The sequence below is a fragment of the Microtus oregoni genome, unplaced genomic scaffold, assembly GCF_018167655.1.
Source record: "Microtus oregoni isolate MIOR12 unplaced genomic scaffold, Mior012 000055F_ref0000237, whole genome shotgun sequence".
NCBI classification, from domain to species: domain Eukaryota; kingdom Metazoa; phylum Chordata; class Mammalia; order Rodentia; family Cricetidae; genus Microtus; species Microtus oregoni.
In genome coordinates, this window is record NW_024543831.1 from 12,386,591 (window position 1) to 12,405,435 (window position 18,845).

The 18,845-nt window shown below is 42.6% G+C and overlaps 1 protein-coding gene across 1 annotated transcript in view; it reads right to left on the reverse strand.

Moving 5' to 3' along the window:
• Scaper (S-phase cyclin A associated protein in the ER) overlaps positions 1-18,845 on the reverse strand; it is a 343,723-nt gene that overhangs the window by 12,655 nt on the left and 312,223 nt on the right. The gene's annotated exons all lie outside the window — the stretch shown is intronic.

The window sequence follows — 18,845 nt, forward strand, 5'->3', positions numbered from 1 at the left end:
CATCCTCCTCTGCTGGAAATCTCTGCGACAGTTCCAGGGGTTTGACTCTTAGTGAATTTAACCACTTCCAGGCTTGTATTCACTTTAGAGACATCCTTGTGAACTTGATGAGAACATACTTTTTATGATCCATACATTTTTAGTGTACCTTTCTCCCAATGTGGTTACCTTTTAGTAGATTTTATTCTGGTAAGAACAGATAGTTTCTGGGGATGTTGGGCTGGGGGTTAAGCAACAGTTCTCTATGCAGCCCCTCTAACATACTTTCCGTGTTTTTCAGGCTGACTTACTTTAACTGGAATTCTTGATTGGTAAATTGGAAATGAGTTATCTATATAATGAGCACTCACACATCCTTTATCAGGGTATGGTCTGCTTGGGGACCTCTCAATTTCAGAGTACAGAACTGAATCAGAGCGGCAACTGTCCTCTTTCTAGGCAATGCTCACTTTAAGCCTAACCTTTGGTCTTAATTAAAAAAGTAAATGCTGTCATAGAAAATATGTCTAAATACTAATACTTGTTATGGCCCTGGTATAATTCTGTCAAAAAACTGAATAAAAGGAGGAAGAGGGAGGAGGAAGAAAGACAGGAAGTAAGTGGAAGTAGGAAAGTGGAACAGAGGTTAGCCTGCAGACTCACACCTGTGTGACAGCAGCTGTCCCACTCAAAGGTCCCCAAGAGTCATACAAACATGGAGAGCAGCCTGACCTCCTCTCTCCTAAGAGGACTCCCTTTCTCCAACTGTGACCACCTGGGCTGCGCAAGATCAAGCAAGGAAGGAACAATGCCAGCAGGCCTCTTGGCAGGGAGATGAGAACGCCACCACACATCTGAGAATCTACACTGCTCAGAATGGGCTAAGGAGCTAACGGCCAGGCCAGAGAACTCTCCGTCCTTACAGAGAGGGCCATCTTCCTGCATGATTCAGGCCGGTTAGCCCAGGAAAGTCTGCACACTGAATGCAGTGCAGCAGTTCACATTTCCGAAGCCAGTGCAAGAGAGCAGGGTTTCTGGTCTCCGGCAGTTCAGGATGAGCAAGTCTGGAAGAGTGCTGCAGAGAAGGTGGTGAACTGACAACAGAAGGAAACAACAGGGACACAAATAAGAGAAGTGAGGATTAAAATGATTTCAAAAAATAAAAGTTCAGAAGGTTGTCAAGAATCATCTTATGGAAGTTGAAATCTCTCTCTTTTCCCATTTGGTCTTGAGAGGATGACTATATTGTGATGGACTATCTTATTAATTATAATCAACTATCTTCACAATACTCCACACATTTAAAAATTACTTCTACATACACAATGATCCTCATATACCTGACATTGCAGAAGTAACTAGTTTCTTTCTTTTGTTTTTTTTTTTTTCTTTTCCAAGACAGGGTTCTCTGTATAATAGTTCTGGCTGTCCTGGAGCTTGCTCTGTAGATCAGGCTGGTCTTAAACTCACAAAAATCCTCCTGCCTCTGCCTCTAGAGTGCTAGAATTAAAGGCAGGCTCAACCACACCTGGTTAGGAACTAATTTCTTAAGACAGCAAAAAAATATAAAATAATATAAGAAGGTAGGAAGTTAAAATATTTCTTTAAAACTGATTGTAAATAGTTAATATCAAACACATATTACATTTTAAAGGTGACTTGATTAACTGAAAAATTCACTTTTTGAGGGGAATTGCACATTCCTGCCAGGATCAAAATGACAATACGAAGTCATAAGCTGCAGAAGGCTCATATGGTAGCTTCTCTACTCCTTCTATACATGTGGATTACAATCTATAAGCACTAGAGCAAAATCCACAGCTCTAGGGAATTCACCCACAAAAACAAAAAACCAGAAACTGAACAGAAACCCATTAAATTCTGATTTATCTATTTCCAAGAGGGATTCTGAACTCCCTACTTATTTAGGAGTAATCACAGAAATCTCTCTATTTTGTTTTATTTATGGATAATATTTCCCCCCTAAGAAGGACTTACAGCAAGCTTCTAAATATTTACTGCCACCAAATATTACTAGCCTCACATCTATCACTGACTTTAAGAGAAAATGACCATGGCTGGAGAGATGGCTCAGTAGCTAAGAGCACTGGGTGCTTTTGTCGAGGGCCCAGATTCAGGTCCCAGGGCTCATATGACATCCCACAGCCATCTATAACTCTAGTCAAAGGAGATAAGACACTCTTTGCTGGCTTCCTTGGGCACTGCATGCATGTGGTGCACAGACATACACGCAAGCAAAATACTCGTATACATAAAAATAAAATAAAGGAAAAAATAGACTGAGAATGAGAAAGACTACGACAGACTGAAGTGAATCCTAATCGGCAAATGCCCCAGACTGTGCTGAGGACAATGCCACTGCTATACGTCATTGTGCCTAGCGTAGTGCCTGGTAAATAATAGCTTTCCCCCAAAAAGAATGAATGAATTTGGCTTCTAAAACCAAGCTATAAATTAGCTTTTGTTTCTAAGTTATTTCAGGAGCTTGTATCTATCACATCAGAGCCCAGGGGCTGCTCACCAGAAAGCTTTCAAGGCCCTCAGTTAATTCTGTCTTTGGATCTGTAAGGGGAGATGACGGAGCTCTTTGGCATCTTGGCACAGTGGTGTAGGGAGTCAGATATGTATGTGCACATGCGTGTGCATATGTATGGAAGGGAGGAGCTTTGTTCAATATGCACTGAAAGCTGTCGGTCAGACTGAAGGGAAGAGCAGTTCTGTCTGTCAGTGTGGTGGTGTAAATGGAGCATAGGGGAATGAATGCAAATAGTTAAATCCCACCAGGGCAAATTCCTTGTGCCTACTAATTCCCAATTTGTTTTTTTCCTTTTCTTGTCGTAAGAGACAAGATGTCCTTAACACAGGGGCAAAATAGGTGTCTAGACATCTAAATTCATTAAAACAGACAGCTAAGAGAGTCTGTAAATCATTGTTATTCTAGCAGAGAAGAAGCAAAACAGTGTTGCATTCTTCTCTGCAGACCTGGGCCTACGCAATGCTGGAGCAGAGGCAGCAGCTATAGTGGCCAGGTTCATCAGTTAGTGTCCTTGCCAGCTTGTCATACCTGCAACCAAGGTTCATGACCGGAGCAATAAGACAAGAATGTCCTTGAGGCCAGAAACTTCTCCATTATTTTAAAGAAGATGGCATGCCCCAAACACCCCCTTCCTCATTTCTTTAATCCAATGCTGTGTGGGGCGGGTGGGAGAGGTGGCTTTATTTTATTAACATCCCAGTAGAAAAATGAGAAGGTTCTGTCCACATATCAAAGCTTATCAAATTACGATGGAGGCAAGGAAACCCAAATGTTTCTTTGTCTAGTCCTGCAACCATTTTCTCCCTTTCCAAACTTGGCTCTTTCATAGGTATTTCTAGGCTGGGGTTAACTGTAGAATTCTTGTAGACTATGTAAGAGGTAGTAGCCTCTGAGCAGTAGACTTCTGAGTGGTGGTCTTGGATTCAGTGCTGTGTAGCAGCAGTAGAAAATCCAGGAAGGAGGAAAACAGGGGAAAAAATAGAGAGGAAGCCAGGGTCAAGAGAAACAAAATGTATAGTAGTTGGGGACTTGCTCTGACCTATATACTGCAAACTGGGTGGACTCCAGAGACGGACCTCATCATGTAGGGAGGACTTGGTCTGACCTATATACTGCAAACTGGGTGGACTCCAGGGACGGGCCTCATCATGTAGGGAGGGCCTCTTTCTATTCCTATGGGAAAACTGAGAAGGCCCCTAACTACTTTCCTGAGGGAGGTCAGATATCTGCTAGAGTCACTAGCAGAGGAAAGGGAGAGCACCCTTGGGCAGGGTCTCTCACTCTGCTTCTGAGGGGAAAATAGTGACTCAGGACTATTGGTACTAGGTCTGGGTGCTGGGCATCCACTGTGGAGGGCTGACAACTACCGACCCATTCTCCAAATACTGGACTGTGAGCCATGTCTCACCAGGTCAGCCCCATGCTAATGGCACCAGAGACTCCTCATGTCCCAGAAGACAATCTCCAAGTCCTTGTCACCACATGTTCCTCATGACCTAGGCTCTGCCACATCTCAGGCTTAGGTCTTAGCTTTGCTCACATGCTACGCTCCAGTCATAATGAACAGCCCGCAGCTCCTTACCTGCCAGGCTCTTTCATACCGCAGAACCTTTGCCTGTACGTTTTCATATGCATGTTCCCACCTTGTAACCCAGTGACTTCTGTTTTCATCTTATGTATCAGCACAAGCATTGCTTCAGTTGTGAAATATCTCTATTATAGATGTGAGTTGTTGTTCATTTTCTGTTTGAACCTCACTCTTCAGAACATTAGCAACATGAAGGCAAGAACTTGCTCTGTTTTGTGTCCCACTATCCTGGGTGTCAGTCTTGCAATGTCTGCTGAAGGAAGCGCAGGTTCAACACTAATGTTATGTGTCTGCTCTGTGGACTCCCCAAAAGACAGTCTGGACTGTAGGCATTCCTGTGTCTGCTCTGTGGACTCCCCAAAAGACAGTCTGGACTATAGGCATTCCTGTGTCTGCTCTGTGGACTCCCCAAAAGACAGTCTGGACTGTAGGCATTCCTGTGTCTGCTCTGTGGACTCCCCAAAAGACAGTCTGGACTGTAGGCATTCCTGTGTCTGCTCTGTGGACTCCCCAAAAGACAGTCTGGACTGTAGGCATTCCTGTGTCTCTCAGTGCATGGTTTAAACCACGGTGGGCATTTAGTAAAAGCTGACAAATGGGAAGGAATAACTGATAAATATCTAAAGGGCCAAAAATTCAAAATACTGGCATCTCCTCAAGAATAAACCGCCCTCTAGCCTTTTGTTGCCTGATAGAGACTCTTTTTGATTTTTCTTAAATCTTCTGTGAGGAAAAGAACTGTAGTTTAAAAGAAGCACATTCTAAATTCCTTTCAAACACATCCTGCAGCAGAAGCTTGTGCTAGACCAGCTCACACACTTGCCCAACACTACAGGTTCTACAATTCCTCAGGGATCACACAAGGCTCTGCCCCCACTTTGGTTCCCAACAGAGGAGGGAGGCCTTCTTCAGAGAGCACTAGCAGACTCATCACAGTCGCCATCACTCTGAGGGACTAATTGGGGCTTTCTATGTGATTATGTATCCACATCCCACTTGCCACTGGGATGCAGTAATATGAGGGAAGACTGTTTGCCAAAAGCTCAAGATAAGGCATGGCGGGGGGACCAGCTCTAAGGCAGGAAGCAAGTCCTTTTCTCTCTGGCTACTAGGGCAGTTGGCTGGATGGTCTCTGAAGTTCTCCAAGTTTCAAGTTCCCAGACATCACCCTGTCCTGTGTTATGAGCATGGGCACATGAACATGCCCTATGTTGCTTATACCTACAGATACTACATGTAAATAATGGTAAAAATGGTTAAGTGTAAAATACATATTTTTTTCTTAAAAAGAAATGAAAGAAATTATTACATGAAATATTCCAATTCAAACTTCAAAGCCTAGGGTTTGATAATTAAAATCCAGTCTCTAAAAAAATAAAGAACATACATATATACGTTCATACATATAGACAGGCAGAGATACAGAGATACACACACACATACACACACAGAGAGAGAGAGAGAGAGAGAGAGAGAGAGAGAGAGACAGACAGACAGACAGACAGACAGACAGACAGAAGTGAGATTGATTCTGTTCTTTACAAATGGCAGGATGTAGGGAATGGGGACGAGAGTAAGTGGAAGCCAGAATTTACTAGCGCCTTCAAACACAGATACTCCAGTGGTCCTTGCCAGCAGAACTGGGTGAGTGTTCCTTCCCATAAGCTGCTGTGTGGTGAGAATGGCAGGGTTAACAAATGCAGAGCACAGGCTGATAGGTTTTTCTGGCCATAACCTAACAGCTGCCAGAGACTATGGGTACATTCCATGGAGCATTTATGGGCTCACCAGCACTAGTCTATGACAATTTTATTTAATCATAAAAATATAATAGTAGTCAAATCTTTTTGTAGTTTCAGTTTACTGCTTTCTCAAGTAAAATAAATGGTCTCTCAGATTTCTTCTGCTTTCATCTCTCTGCTCTAAGAATAGTAGGATAAGGTTCCAATTAAAGCCCATTAAATGTTCACATTGATTCATGTGAGCCGTTTTCTAGTTTCTCTTCCTAACACAATCTCAATGCACCTCGCAGTAATCTCCGTGCTTTTCAGTTGGCTACACAGAGAGGAGATGTGTCTGGGCGTGAGGTCTTCGTGCCTCCCGCTTCTGTACCTACCTTCACTGCCTTCCAGACAAGCACACACGGCTGAGTTGTCAGGCAGGTCCAGTTGAACCAGCCATGCCAGACTGACTGGCCTAGGACTCCCTGGTGGCTGGGTCAGAGCAGTGTGTGAAATGACAGCCCAGAGGCCCAGCTATGGGAAGACAACCCTGTGCTTTGGGTCCAAGGAGGAACCTTGGAGGCAGGAGACAGAGATTTCTCCATCTTCTCAGCAGATGGAAGAAAATATCTGACAGCAGAGATAACCTACTTAAGATGGTAGAAAGTGTCAGAGCTGACTTGAGTGGACACAGGGGCTTTTCTCTTTAGGAGTAGGGAATCTGGAGGGAAACAACAATAGTTTTAACAATATTACAGGTTAGGCCGTGGAATGTTCTAATCATTAATTCACTGTGTATACCAATCACATGACATGCTAATAATAGGATCTACATATCACAGATAAGGACATAGGTACTGGGAAGGCAAGTGGCTTGCCTAGGATCTCAGACTATAAGAATGGAACAACTGTTAATATATTTACTTTGTCTGGTTTCAAAGCCCATCTTCCTTTCATCAGGCTTTAAGAGCAGGCTTATTAATTCCTTAAAGCAGGAACCTCATGAGGATTCCAGCACACCAGGTACTATGAGGGAGCAAAGAAACAGCAGATTATAAGGCTGTGATGGTTTACCTGTCAACCTGATTCAATTGAGAGCTGCTGAGGATATTAGTAAAGCACTTCTGTGTGTCTGTGCGGGTGTTCCCACAGATGCCTACCTCAGGGTCGGGAGGGCATGCCCTGGACGTGAGCAGCACCATCCCAGAGGCTGGGCCCAGACGACAGAACAAAATGGGAGTAAGAACAAGACCATGAGCAGAGGAACAATCTCTGCTTCTTGCTTTCATAAAGTAAGCATGCCTACTTCTCCTAACTGTCCTCTAGACTCACACCACAAACTTGTCCTCTCTGAAGTTGTTTTTGAGGTATTTTGTCACATTGTCAACAACAGAAAATCAGTATCAAAAGGCGGGGTTGTTGCCAATGACCTGACCACTGGATTCATGAACCTTTGGAACTAGTTTATGGAGGGAATTTGGAGACACAGGCTTCAGAAGCCATAGAATACTGCAAGCAGGGCTTAACGGGCAATTCTGCCAAGAGCTGAGAATGTTGACAGGAATGTGGAGATTACAGACTGTGTTCATGGAAGTTTCAGATGAGAGTCAAGTACTCTGCTGGGAGCTGGGCTAAAACTCATGTGTGTTACATTCTGGTAAAGACTTACCTACATTTTATCCAAGCTCTGAGACTGTGGGATGAGGAGTTCAAAGTGATGGACTAATTAGTCTCATGGAGGAAATCTGAGGCAGTCCAGCATTTAGGTTGTGGTGTGGGTAGCATTGCCTGCTTTTAGCCAAGTTTATAGTGAGAATTGGGAGCAAATGAAAGTGGGGAAAGTTCTGAAAAGCTTGTGGACTGGCAAGAAAAGGAACACAGTTAAAGTTGCTAGCAAGGAAGGCATGGGTATTTAGGAAATTCATATCATTAAAAATAGACCAAATACTTGGCACTAGGGCAAAGTAAAGATGTCTTGAAGATACTTCAGGAATAAGGAGGTCCCTAGCCTTTCAAGGACAGGAATATAAAAGGGTAAACTTATTTGAAAGCCCTTGCTCTAGGGAGAGAGCTCTGTAGTCCTGCACACTCAAGGTCATCTCAGGACATATGCGTCCACATCCAGCCCCCCACTCCACCCCAGGGATTTGAGTCCACTGTAGACACAGGTCAAGGCTAGGGGAGGGGTCACTACTGTTTGGCCCAGTGGCAGACTTTATCATACCTCAAGAGATGCTGGTTTTAAAGGTAAACTGGAGTCGTGGGGTCAGAGAGGCTTCCATCAAGATTTCAAAGGAAAGCCTGGGAGACCAGGAAATTTGTAGTAAGGCCAGAATCTCAGGAGAAGCCTTGAACGAATGATACATGAAGCTTTAAGAGTGGAGCTGAGGATGTAGTAGAGATTCAGGAGATGAAAAATGCCAACAATGTGTAATGTCTGCTGAGAAAATTGGAGGGAATGAACATGGCCAGACAAAGAGCAAGGTCATGCGGGCTGTCAGCCAATAAGGGCATGGAGCTAAGGCTACCTAAGTCCTTTGATGCCTATGCACCCATCAAAGAGCTTCCTTCTAAACCGACTCACAGAAAGTCAGAGATTTGTGATACTGCCACCAACCTCAGGAGAGAAGACCCACCTCAAAGATTTCTACTCCACAGCATGACACAACCAAACTGTAACCTGGCTAACAAGGTGGTATATAATTTTTATAACAGCCTTATGAATTAGGGCCATTGTCTCTGTCATAGCAGTGATGTCAACATTCAGATAGCCTGTCGTAGGCCAAGCACTCTCTGTGGGAGGAGGGGCTGAGATGAGACCTTTGGCCTTTAGAGCTCCCTTCACACTGCTGCTTTCTCAAACACACAACTGGCCACACCCTGAACAAAGCTGTTTCCTTTGGGTCGCAAAGTCAGCAGTTATAGGTAGGACATTTTTTTAGAAAGATAAATTATGATGGTGAAGAAATGGCTAAAGTAAGTCTTAACTGAAAGCTTAGAAGCTAGTTTGTCAGTAAGTAGAAGTGATGGATCTTTCAAAAGATGGACCAATTTGACCTTATCATCTCACCATCCAATATTTGTTCAAGACATAGTTATCCTATGTGCCTGGCACTGCCATATGTACCATTAATGAGGAATTTGTTCTTAAGGTATTTAACATTTTATCAGGGCAAAAAGACAAAATCAAGCAGATAAAGCAAACGAATTATCAGGGAAATAAATGAGGGTCAAGGAAAATAAATCACAGGAATTGAAAACAGTGACTGCATGCCTGGTCCAAGAATTAGAACCTTGGCAGGTACTCTGGTAACAGGACAGGGAAGAACCAACTGTTTGGAAGTGAGCACCTGAAATCATGCTGACCTCTGAGGATGGTTCTAGGCAGAAAGCAGCAGGGATGGAGGCCCTAGTAGAGAGAAGGGTGAGGCGTGCTTGAAGAACAGCCAGAAAGCCAGTGTAACTGGAGTATTTGTGTCACTATCCTTAAAAACGAACAGGGCTAGAGAAATGTTTGGGGGTTAAGAGCACTTACTGCTTTTTCAGAGGACTTGAGTTTGCTTCCCAGCACCCATGTCAGGTAGCTCACAACCACCTGTAACTCCAGCCAAGAGACCGAATTCCCATTTCTGGTTTTCTCAGGTACCCACATGAATGTGTGTATACTTACACACACACAAAAAAAAAAAAGAAAAGAAAAGAAAAGAAAATGATTAAATTTATCTCAATGTTGGGCTGGTGACAGCTTTTACATCTTAGAAGTGTAAATTCATCTGTTATAGCTGGAAGAAGCAAGAGCTTTTTACCGGCAGAGCTATCTTGCTGGCCTACTTAATTCTTTTTATAGACAGGAAACTGAAGTCTGGAGATGGGCAGTGACTTGCCCAGGGCCACATACATATTGAAGGATCCCAGTACAACAATTATGGATCTTTCTGGGACAATGTTGATATAGTTTCCTCATTTCAGGAGACCTCAAGTGAAGACTATACTTTTACAGTTGATCTCTGGGTATTTTATTTAAAAACGTTCCTCAATGAACAAAGACACAGATTCAGAAAACTGTGATTTACCTGAGTTAAACTGATGAGAGTCTTGAACTCTCATGTTTTGTGCACATATGACACCCAGCAGACTTCTTCAAGTGGACCAAAGATACCTGAGGCCTGTGAACTCTACGAACAACATGTATCTGGGCTGGGCAATCCTTTGTCCATCTTTGGATGCTCTGAAGCAGGGATAAGTCTTAAAACAGACATGTAAATCATTAATCTTATGTCATTCCTATGGCTAAACTAATCCACGGAAGTAAGAAAGCAGAGGCTTAGTAACTTGTGCAGGGTCACAGTGCTAGGGTGTCAAAGCCAGCCTATGCTTAGAATCACCATGGTATTTAGCTTTTTGCAAGATTAAGCTCAAAATTTCAGTTGCAGAGTCATCCAAAGCCATTTAGAGCCTCCTTTTCTGAGACTGTGTCAGCCACAGCAGAAGCACCTGGAGCAACCATGTCACATATCAGGAGGTAATCCCAGTAATGGTCCCTACACAACGAAGTGTGACAGTGCTAAGGTCTTGCTCTAAGTACTCAGGCTTGAGGCTGCATGCAGATTCCTGCACTGCCTGCTATCTGCTCTGCCTTGTTCCTTGGCAAGGCAGCCCCTATCAGGCCAGAAATTTCTTAGGATCTCTTAGGTGGTTTGTGGAGAAAAAAAAAAAAGCATGCCTAGTGACATATTGCACTGCGCTAAAATTGTGTGGGGAAAACTCACAAATGATGAGGCAAATGAAATGTCTTTTTGTTTGGATCCTGTGGAGGGTGACTTCCTATAAATCACCAGAATTGGTGGCTGGCAAACGTCTTCATTCTAACACAGGTACATCACTATGTTTAGGCAAATATTACTTTTAAACAGAACAACAAACTTTTTGTTTGTTTGTTTTTTTAGAGACAGGGTTTCTCTGTAGCTTTGGGGCCTGTCCTGGAACTCACTCTGTAGACCAGGCTGACCTCAAACTCAGAGATCTGCCTGCCTCTGCCTCCTGAGTGCTGGGATTAAAGGTGTGCATCACCACTGCCCAGCACAAATATTATTTTTAACGATCTACCTCAAGTCTCTCAAGTGGCCCTCAAGCACCATGTTTTTCTCTGGTGCTATAATATTGAGAATAACCTGGCTCCAAAATGGTCCCATTGCTGAAATTCCTGAGTTTTTCCATCTCATGAAAAGAACTGTAGCCATCATAAGGAAGAACATGCAGAAAGACGAATGCTCATGTGGCAGATGAAGAATGAGGTGCTGACACCGGGAGAACAGGAAGGCCTTGAGTGGAGGACACTCTCAGCCAGCCCTCCATGGACCAGATGAGGCCAGTGCAGTGTACCAAGTAGGCGTTACCCAGGATTGATCATCTGCCTTTGAGGAAGACAAAGAGTAAGATAAGGATGTTTGCCTGGGACTTAGGTTAGCTCTGAGTGTTCCAGAGGCTGGACAGTGGTTCTGGAAACTGCTAGGCAAGTACTCTATTTCTACCTTAACTGGCATTCTCAAAACACACCGAAGCTAGGGATATAGCTCAGTAGAAAGGCTCTTGCCTACCATGTATGAGGCTCTGATTTGAGCCCTACCACTGCAAATAAATAAAATAAAAATAAAATGAAACAAAATTCCACAAAGGGCAGTGAGATGGCTCAGCTAGTAAAAGTGCTTGCTGCCAAGCTTGAGTTCTCAGAACTTGAATGGTGAAAAGAGAGAACTGACTTCTACAAAGAGTTCTCTGATTTACACACACACACACACACACACACACACACACACACACACTAAAAATAAATATAACACCACAAAGAAAAGGCTGAGGCTGCAGCTCAGTGGCAAAGCACCTGCTAAGCAACATGCCACAACCTTAACTGCAGATGAAATAAGATGAAGACATTACTTATGTGTACAGGAAAATGCCTGATACAAGCGCAACAAATTCCTTTCAGAAATTATCATAAAAAAATCTTCAGGCATGGTGATGCACACATTTAATCCCACCATACAAGAAACAAAGGTAAGAGGATCTCTCTGTGAGTTGGAAATCAGCCTGATTTAATCTACGTCCTGGACAACCAGAGATACATAGTGAGATCCTGTCTCAAAAACCAAGAAACAAGCTGCGTGGTGGTAGCACATAGCATTAATCCCAGCATTTGGGAGCCGAGTCTGGCAGATCTCTCTGAGTTTGGGGCTAGCCTAGTCTACAGAGTGACTTCTAGGATAGCCAGGGCTACACAGAGAAACCCTGTCTCGAAAAACCAAACCAAACTAAACCAACCATCCAACCAAACAAACAACCAACCAACCAAACAAACAAAAAACAAGCAAAAACAAGAACAAACAAAAAGCTTAGGTCATCAAATGATCTGGAAGACAGACATGACAGTCACATGGTCCCCCTGCCTGTTCTGGTCTTCCTAGAAGCCTCCAGGTGCTTCACACAAGTGCAGGGCAGATGAATACATGATCTATACCCCAGCTTGCTGAACTGTGGGTCGTGACCTTATTATGAGGTCACATAAACTACTAAAGTGACTGTGAAAAATGTGGCAACAGGAAAAGGTTTTCAACATGCAGTGATTAAAGATTAACGGGAATCAAATGTGATTATTCCTAGGTGATTCTGGCAGCATGTATAACACACTTTCACGACCACCTTGATTCTGAACATACAACACGTGCACATTTTCTACACAGGTCTTCATACCCCAGCAACAAGAAACACATCTGAAACACCTTGGCTCAGATTCAAGCTATTATATTGGATATGAAATAAAGTGTTTTTTACAATACAACCAATGTTTTCTGCTCTTACAGAGACATAATGGTTTACTTACAGAAAACAAAGACTTCTAATATTTTCCTACTGTTATGTAAGTAATTAGAATGTCTTTGAGTTGCATTGTGCTATAATGTTTGACTTCAAAAATTGCTGTTGGAGTTGCTGACTTGAGTTTCATAAAAAACTATGAAATTAATTTCTCTTCAGGTTAGGACAGAATTTCCAATAATTTCAAGGGCCCTGAAAATACTTTAAGAAATTTAATTTTGAGATTATATCTAATTACATTTCTCCCTTTTCTTCCCTCCCTTCAAAGCCTTCTATATAGCCCCTCCTGCTTTCCTTCAAATTTGTGGCTTCTTTTTTTTTCACTAATTGTCATTGCATGCACATATGTATTTGCATATATTCCTAAATACAACCTGATGAGTAATGTTACTTGTATATACGTTTTCAGGGTTGACCTTTCAGTACTGAACAGTTTGTATGCTTTTCCTTGTGAAAGGCTACCCTTCCTGCTAAATGGACTTTTGCTATTTGGCATTATATATGTGTGTTTGTGCGTGTGTGTGTATGTGTGTGTGTGTGATGGTCTTAATATTGATGGTTATAAATAGCAATCAACTCTGAAAACCACTGAAGATGCTTTATGATCTACCGTATCAAATATTCAGCCAATATTTAATTATTTATGTAAAAATAATCTAATTAGTATGCACATCTGCTCTAGTTTTTAGTGAATAGTATGCTTACATGTATACCAAGGATGGTTTTAAATAAATTTCCTTACAACTTATTATCAGTAAATATTGTATTTCTATACCTATTTTATAAACCTATGCACTCAGGGTCATGGAACAATTTCTTGGACAAAAAGGGATCGTGAGTTGAGAAAGTATAAAACTCTGATCTATCTACTTCCTGGTACTGCAGAGAGGCTGGGCGGGCGGGTGGGCCAAAGCTATCCTTCCTTTCAATTATCCTAAGACTGTGGCTGTGATACCTGGAAGCTATCAAATGAGAAAGGCAGACACTAATCTAAATGAATATGCAAAGGTGCTTATTCCCAGGATAGTAATATTCAGGCAGTCATATAATCTTTCATTTGAGTTAATTTAATTATCAGACCAAATTTAATTATCCTATACAATGTAAATAAAGCGAAGAGCTGACAGCACATATTAATTATGTTCATTATAATAATTAAATGGAAAAGAATTTAGAAAGTCATGAAAATGCTGTAAATTACAGGGAAGCTTTTGATTAAAACATCATTTTAACTAGACACTGCAAACCTATAGGAAACAGATGATGGTTCAATCACACACAGGGCATTACTTTTATTATCTGGCTTGCTCTCCTGATCTGTGGTATCATGGGGCTCAGCCCTTCTAGTTAATTGACTAAGTGCTGGCAAATAAAAAAAAAAAGTCAATCTTTTATGCAAAGCAGTTACCTAATGAAACAGATTTAGGCTGCAGCAAGATTCAGGACCCACTCCTACCTTTTAGATAAAGATGCTGCTTACCCAGTAGGAAAGGAAGAATCCTCTTTTGAACAACATGCCTGCAGATTAACATGAGACCTATCTGAGCTGAGGGTTATCTTTTCTCCATATAATCAATCCCTTGATTTAGAGAAGCTTGTGCAAGGCTGAGAACGGGGGTTGCTGGGAACAGGTACGGCTGGGCTGCTGCTGCCTGTGAGGCGAGGCTACCCAGATGACCTTTAGGATAAAAGCTCCACAAAAATGGACATGGGGGTAAGAGCTTATAACTGCTCTTACCACACCTCCTGAGCAAATGTTCACTTAACAAATTGCAGGGTTTGTGGTGGATAGAAAGACAATCAAAAAGTTCCATTTTAGCAAGGTAGTGGTGGTGCACGTCTTTAATCCCAGCACTCAAGGGATAGAGGCAGGTGGATCTCTGTGAGTTTGAGGCTAGTCTGGTCTACAGAGTGAGTTCCAGGACAGGCTCCAAAGCTGCACAGAGAAACCCTGTCTTGAAACCCCCTCTGCCAAAAAAAGTTCCATTTTAAAGGAAAGCAAATACCTTTTTATCTGTAGAAAACTTCTCCACTTCACTGGATGCAGGTTTGTGGCTGTCTGCCTTATGCAGTCCTCCTTATGTAGACTTGCCCACAGAGCATGGCACAGAGATCCCCACTTGGGGGACCCAGCAGATAAGACTGGCAGTTGGTGATGGCATGGCAGAGCAAACCCTAATAAGTTACCCATGAGAAGTCTGCTGTGTCTGCTAATGGTTCTCATTCTCCTCAGTCCATACTGGGAAAACTAGGGGCAGGCAGTTTATTAATTAGGCTGTCTGGTGTTGACAGGGCCTGGAGGATCTAAAAACCACAAAAGGTGGAGAGTCCTCCCGAAACCAGAATGCTGGTCGTCTACAGTTTTAGTCTCAGACTTTTTTTTTTCCTTTTTTTGAGACAGGGTTTCTCTGTGTAGCTTTGGAACCTGTCCTAGAACTCACTCTGTAGACCAGACCTTGAACTCTGCCTCATAAGTGCTGGGATTAAAGGCATACACCACTACTGACCAGCTTAGTCTCAGACTTTTATTTTATTTTATTTTATTTTATTTTTAGTTTTTCGAGACAGGGTTTCTCTGTAGCTTTGGAGCCTGTCCTGGCACTAGCTCTTGTAGACCAGGCTGGCCTCGAACTCACAGAGATCCGCCTGCCTCTGCCTCCCGAGTGCTGGGATTAAAGGCGTGCGCCACCACCGCCCGGCTTAGTGTCAGACTTTTTTTTTTTTAAATATTTATTTATTTATTTATTATACAATATTATGTCAGTGTATATGCCTGCAGGCCAGAAGAGGGCACCAGACCCCATTACAGATGGTTGTGAGCCACCATGTGGTTGCTGGGAATTGAACTCAGGACCTTTGGAAGAGCAGACAATGCTCTTAACCTCTGAGCCATCTCTCCAGCCCTAGTCTCAGACTTTTAATGCTATAGGCTCAAGGTATTTTCTGGCAAGAGCATCTTACTACAACCTTTCTCATTCTCTTCTTTTTCTTTTTTGTTTACCATGTGAAATAGACATAACATACAATTTAGTAGTTGGAACATTTTAGTCCTACAATTCAGCGACATTACATATGCGCGTGTGCTCAGTGGCAATACAAACGTGCACACGCGCGCGCGCACACACACACACACACGTAAATGTCACTGCTCTCCAGAACCACTCTACTTTTCAACAGTTACAGATCCATAAATCTAAAGATAAAAGATTCATCTAAGATAGGTAGAAGCAGAGCTGAGCTAAAACCCAGGCCCTCTACTGCTAAACTGTGGTCTGGGTTTATTTATATCTTCCTAGGATCCTTATGGGTCTCCTGGAATGAGACACACACATATGCCCAGACAGCCCATATTGGTATTTGCATTTGGAGGGAAGAATGAGAGTTTGTAGTACACTGCCATCTCGCATTGCTCAAGACACACATCACTGACCACCAGTGGATGGGCCTGACTTCTTTCCCTTTCCTTCCTTCCCTCCTTCCCTCCTTCCCTCCCTTCCTCTCTCTCTCTTTCTTTCTTTCTCTCGTTCTCTCTCTCTCTCTGTTTCTTTTCCCTCCCTCCCTCCCTCCTTTCCTTCCTTCCTTTTTTTTTTTTTTTTGAGACAGGCTTTCTCTGTGTAACAGTCCTGGCAGTCCTGTAACTTACATCATAGGCCAGGCCAGGGTGGTCTTGAACTCACAGAGATCTGCCTGCCTCTGCCTCCTGAGTACTGGGATTACAGGCATGTACCACCATGCCCAGCCACACCTGACTTTTTTAAGTCTCCTAGCACTGTTCTTTGTTTCAGGAGGCTTAATGTACCTCTTAGATCCCACCCTCTACCCACCTACTTGAAGTAGGACTTAAATGTGGATGATGACAGCACTGTAGGGCTGAAGAGGTGACAGACAACACATGGGTATAACAGAACCAAGGTCTACAGTGAGGGATGATGTTTACAAACTGCTTTGCTACAAATCTTTGCTTTCTACAATTACTACCTTTGCTATCAGTTTCCATTGTTTTGTATTTTAACACATTGTTTTCTCCTCGTAAACTGCTGCATTTCAGCAACTGTCTCAGGCAGACCTGACTTCACTGGTTCTCCTCCAGAGCAGAAGCAAAGGATCAGTTCAGTCCCTTGCCCCCGTGGGAGTCACGATGCCAGAGCACAAGGTGCCGGAGCAAAAGGTCTGGTTTCTCTCACTTTTCTAATTTCATCCTCTGTGTGAGCTCATCTCTCAACAGTGACCTCCAAATCTTACTGCATCTTTTTTTTTCTTCTAGAAGAAGTAGCCTACTGCTGAAGCCGCCTGCTCCTCTACCATCTTCCCCCTCCTAAGTCTCCCTTCTCTTCCACTCCTACCTTAATGCTCTCTCTATCCACTTCAGCTGCCTTTTTCCTTATCTCTTCAAATATATGTGCCTCCGTATCTGATCTCTCTGGTGAGACCGGAAATACCAAAGTGTGTGCTTATCTAAAAGGAGAGAACTACTGCGTGACGTAGCATCTGTAGAAAACTCAGAAACGCACAGAACTGCGCATTCCATAAACTTATCATAATGGAGCTGGTTTGTACAAAAAGTTTCAAAGTGCAGCAGCATGAAATGTGCTGAAAGAATGAAACTTTGGACGTGGCGCTGCACACGGTCAAACAGCACACTCACAAACTAGCTCTTTACAAGTGCAGCAGAGTGTCATGACGTACAGCACAAACCACTTATGTGTAAAACAGGAAATTGTTAGGTAAACTATGAGTGTCACACAAGGTAAAGCCATTAAGAATGATATTCTGGTATAATATGAAGTATACAGGAAACAGTACATGAGCACACGTGCAATGAAGCCTGTTGGTGACATCTCAGGTGCTGGAGTCAGAAACACCAGGGATTCCATTTTACTCTCTATATTTTCTTTGTCTTTTTCATAACAAATAAGGACTGTTTTGTGGTCATAAACACTAGACGAAATGTTAAAGTGATATAAAAATCATTTAGTAGACTGACACACACACAAAGGGAAGAAATCCACACAGAACAGTCCCCTCTCTTATCTTTTCCTCAGTAGTTTTTAAAAGTTTTGTCAACCTAATGGGCCAGACCCTAAGAAAGGATAAAACCCTGGCTGTTTGCAAGTGAACGAGCTTCCTGGGTATTTCTATGTGGGGATGTGACAATAATTGCCTTCTGGCAACAGGCTCTCGGCAAAGGAATTTTTTTTAATTTTGTATATATTACTATTCCTAGATCTTCAATATTTTAACCACAAGAATGTTTTTCTAAAATGGACTGTCCATTTCTTGCCATTCTTACAGAGAATGCACCAAAGGTCCACTGTCTCCACGCTTACTAAGAGCCAAATGCTCCTGTGAACCTACAAGGCTGTGGTTGTGGCCTTCTGAGCCTGGCCTGTTCTCTCTGTCCTTTCCTCCTCACTGGACATGAAGTGGCAGCTCCCAGTGCACAACTTCTTGTCTTGTATGTGGCTCTGACAGCACACCATCTCTTCTCTCGCCTTCCTCTAGTGTGTTCTAGGCTGGTATATCTCATAGGCACATTTATTTGAGATTTGATTAAAATAAAAACCAGTAAGTTTAGAGTAAAAGCTAGTGGGCTGTTAGGATCTTTTTCTCAGTTATAATCTATACAATCATATTTCTGTCTAGATAAAACTATATAAATTAGGTGGTTAAGAAATAGTTTGATATGTTAGCTGTGCCATAATTTATTTAAAAATAAAGTGGGAAGGAGAAGGTGATTTATTATCATCTTCCAATTTGTAACAAACAAAATTCCACATTTATAAAGCAGGAGAATGCATTCATAGAAGAACCTTTACTCAGAAACCAAATAAAGCAGCCAGGAACAAAACTATACCTGTCAGTCAAGCAGGAGAAGTCAGAATCTTGCACTCTAAGGTTCTGCCCCAAACATCTGGAAACCTCTGAACACCCAGGCAGAGGAAGGCCAAGGACAGCTTTATATGTTTTACTAAGTGACCTGAGCCAAGAGATGCAGACTCTTCCTTCTCACAGTGAGGGCATCAGAGTTCATGCAGTGTGGGAGTGGAAGCTGACTGTATAGGAGGGAATGGAAGCTTCTGTAGAAAAGATTTTACCTTTATAGCTCTAAGAGGAGGCCCTTGGGCTATCT